Here is a 3471-nt window from a genome sequence, read left to right on the forward strand (position 1 = left end):
CAACAGTTTGGTGTTCTTACCCCCAATGACAATTGGATTCAAATTCATCCTTCAGCTGGGCTGTTGAGGGATCTTATTCTAAAGCTGTTCCAGTTTATCTTTGGCATTGATCACAGCCCTACTGCAAGGTACATTATCATACCGGTTCTGTTTTTAACAGACTGAGTTTTGCTTTGCCTATTTTCCCATAATTTGTGTCAATCTACCCAGTACCTGCCAAGCAGCAATGAGAAGCCGAACAGTAATAGTCCCAGGTATCCCAGGTATGGTGAGCAAGGGACCAGCCTCAGCCGAGTGGAGAATATGGGAAGGAGTGTAAATATGGAGGAGTTCGGTTATTTAGAGCTTTAAAAGTCAGTAAGATCTAATTTTGAATACATGACTTTATAGATAACCAATGTAGAGGTGTAAATGTAGGAGTGATATGCTGCCAGGGTCAGGTGTGAGTTAGATGTCTGGCTGCAGAGTTCTGGATACAACTTCCTGAGAAGAGTGTTAGGGAGCTCATAGAGCAGAGTTGTAAACAGCAAACCTCGGTGTTCTAAATCAGGGGTGCCCAACCAGTCGATCGTGGAGTGCTTGCTAGTCGATTAATCACAAGAATGTTTGGCAAAAAATAAATGGGCTATTTCACTATTTACTTTTTTCGCTAGCCTAAAAACGCATTCAGATCATTTCATGTAATGTCATACATTTTACTGCCCTTGTCGTATGGGCTGTAAAAGTCTCTTCCCTGAGCGCTGGCTGACACTGAAAAAAGGCTACAGGAGCTCCGTAAATAAAGAGTGTTGTGTTCGCTACCCAAGAACGTTCTCTTGGTTATTGCCATACAAACTCCACATTCGGTACAGCGCATAGTGGAGCGAAACAGACTGGCCGTGACAAATTCGTCAGTGGTTTGATAAGTTTGATTGCCTATTTGATAGTTGTAGTGTTTGAACGAAAATGATGAAGCAAAGAGACCGAAAACTTACCGTTACCACAGGGAATGGAAGCATGATTATTTTTTTATACTTTTGCATTCAAATCTGCCATGCTAGCGTCAACACGAAAAAGGGAAATATAGAACAGCATTTCAAAACTGCACACAAAATGTATGATGTGGACTTTCCCGATAAAAGTAAGTTAAGGAAAAGAAAAGTGAAAAAATTAAAATCTCAATTAGCAGCAGTCGGTTTTCACAAGGCCTGAGGGAAAGCGGCAATCGTTGCATCGTTCTGTGTGAGCCACGTCCTGGCTCAACACAACAAGTCATTCAGGGATCGAGAAGTCATAAAAAAAGCATTTGCTGAGACTGCTGACTTGCTGTTTGGAGATTTCAACAACAAATATTTTTGGCCAGGTTCAGACAGCTGTTGCCTGAAATCAGTTTCTCAAGTTGTCTAAACATGATGAAAATGCCCAATTAGAGATTGACCAGTGGCTTCTGGATTTAACATTCCTCACAGACTTGACTGAACTGCTAAATGAGCTGAATGTCGAGTTGCAGCTGTCAGCAGTGCCAACACATTCAAAAAACAATTACAAGTGTTCTCAAGTAAGGGGGATTATTAGGAGGCATGGGAAATTTGGCCAGGACACCAGGGTTACACCCCTACTCTTTTCGAGAAACACCCTGGGATTTTTAATGACCACAGAGAGCCAGGACCTCAGTTTTACATCTCATCCGAAAGACAGCACTCGTTTTACAGTATAGTGTCCCCATCACTGTACTGGGGCATTAGGACCCACAAGGACCTCAGGGTGAGCACCCCCTGCTGGCCTCACTAACACCTCTTCCAGCAGCAACCTTAGTTTTTCCCAGGAGGTCTCCCATCCAGGTACTGACCAGGCTCACACCTACTTAGCTTCAATGGGGCTGCCAATTGAAAGCTGCAGGGTGACATGGCTGCTGGCTAGTACCAATGCTCACATTAAGGTAGGATATTCTTTTTTCTAAAATGGGGAACATTACTTGTTCACTGTAGCATGAGTCACTTGCTTTTATTTGCTGTCATTTTAGTGATGGGTATCATTATGGTCCTGATGTGCCCACAGTCTGTTTGTCCTATATCGGAGCTTCAAATTCACACTGGTGTTACACCACACCCCCGGTGGACTCGTCATTCCACCTCGCATTCCAGCACGGTTCCCTATTAGCCCTTTTATCCCAGCCTATTTAATGCTGCTTCACACTCTCCCTTGTGCTCAGTGTTAGGTTTTCCTGGTTAGAGCTACCTTGTCTTCCTGCGATTAGTTACGTCTTGGTTTTTGGCTTCCTGACTCTGGTTCATTCTCCGACTACGTCTCCTGGTTTTGTTTTGGTACTTTGACTATTGTTTGTATCCGGTTGGTATCCCTTCAGCTTTCGGACCTCAGCCTGTTAAATCGACTACGCTTCTGGAGTTCGTCCTGATTTTTCTGCATAGGGTCCTCATTAATATTCCATAACAACTGGTAGATCGCGCTGGACTGGCAAATGAAAAAGTAGATCTTGCCTTAAAAAAGGTTGGGCACCCCTGATCTAAATGCATGAATCAGGGACTTGGACATTGACAGAAATTGCCTAATGCGGGCAAAATTTCTAAGGTAACTAAAAGATGTAAACTTTTCTCATGGGGCTCAAAAGACAGGAGGGGATCAAGGCTGAATCATGAATGGGAAATCCTTCCACATTAATGTGAAGCTCTTGAGCTTTTCCAGATGACATTTCCTACCTACCAATTACATTTCTGTGTGGGGGACAAGAAACATGAGGACCAGTGGGAGCAAACACACATACACAGGGGGAGAAGACACTTTGTCTTTCAAAAGTGGGAGCAAGCTGGTTCCATAGAGAAAATCCACATGGAAAACATGCAAGCTCCATACAGCAGGAAATTCAGCTGGATACCAACCCCAGGAACTGTGAAGCAGTCCTAAAATCCACACCACTGTGCTGCCCAAAGGGTCACTCATGAATTAGGTGCTTTAAGAGCTACAGTGTCATTAATTCCCCATTCCGAATGCAGTAACTTCTGCTTTCATAGATTTTAATTATCACTAATCCTCTCCCGCATGAGATTAACTGAGAAAACAAGACAAGACCTGGAAGATTTCAAATCAAGGCCCAGATATTTTTTCTCTGAGTGCTCAGAAATAATTAATCTTTAATCTGGCAGATGAAACGTGAAATGAAAAGAATATCTGAAAACAATGACAGCAAAGGTTTGTAACAAGTGTAACCAAATATTCAGCTTTGTAACACATTTTAGTGCAAGTCCTGATACACCTAGTTTTTTCATTATCTAATTCCATTATTTTTTGCATTAAACAATTACAGAGTTTTTTGTGTGCCAGCTGTCCCTGTGACCACTCCTGACCTGCACTACTGGAGGATGTCCCTGCTGATATTAGAACTAATCCAGCTCATGACTATCTGAACCACTGGGCTTCAATTTCAGTTTTTGTTGCCATGAATCCTACACCCTGAGGATTATATAATTAATGATG

Source organism: Atractosteus spatula, chromosome 25 (genome assembly GCF_055471065.1).
Source record: "Atractosteus spatula isolate fAtrSpa1 chromosome 25, fAtrSpa1.hap1, whole genome shotgun sequence".
NCBI classification, from domain to species: Eukaryota; Metazoa; Chordata; class Actinopteri; order Semionotiformes; family Lepisosteidae; genus Atractosteus; species Atractosteus spatula.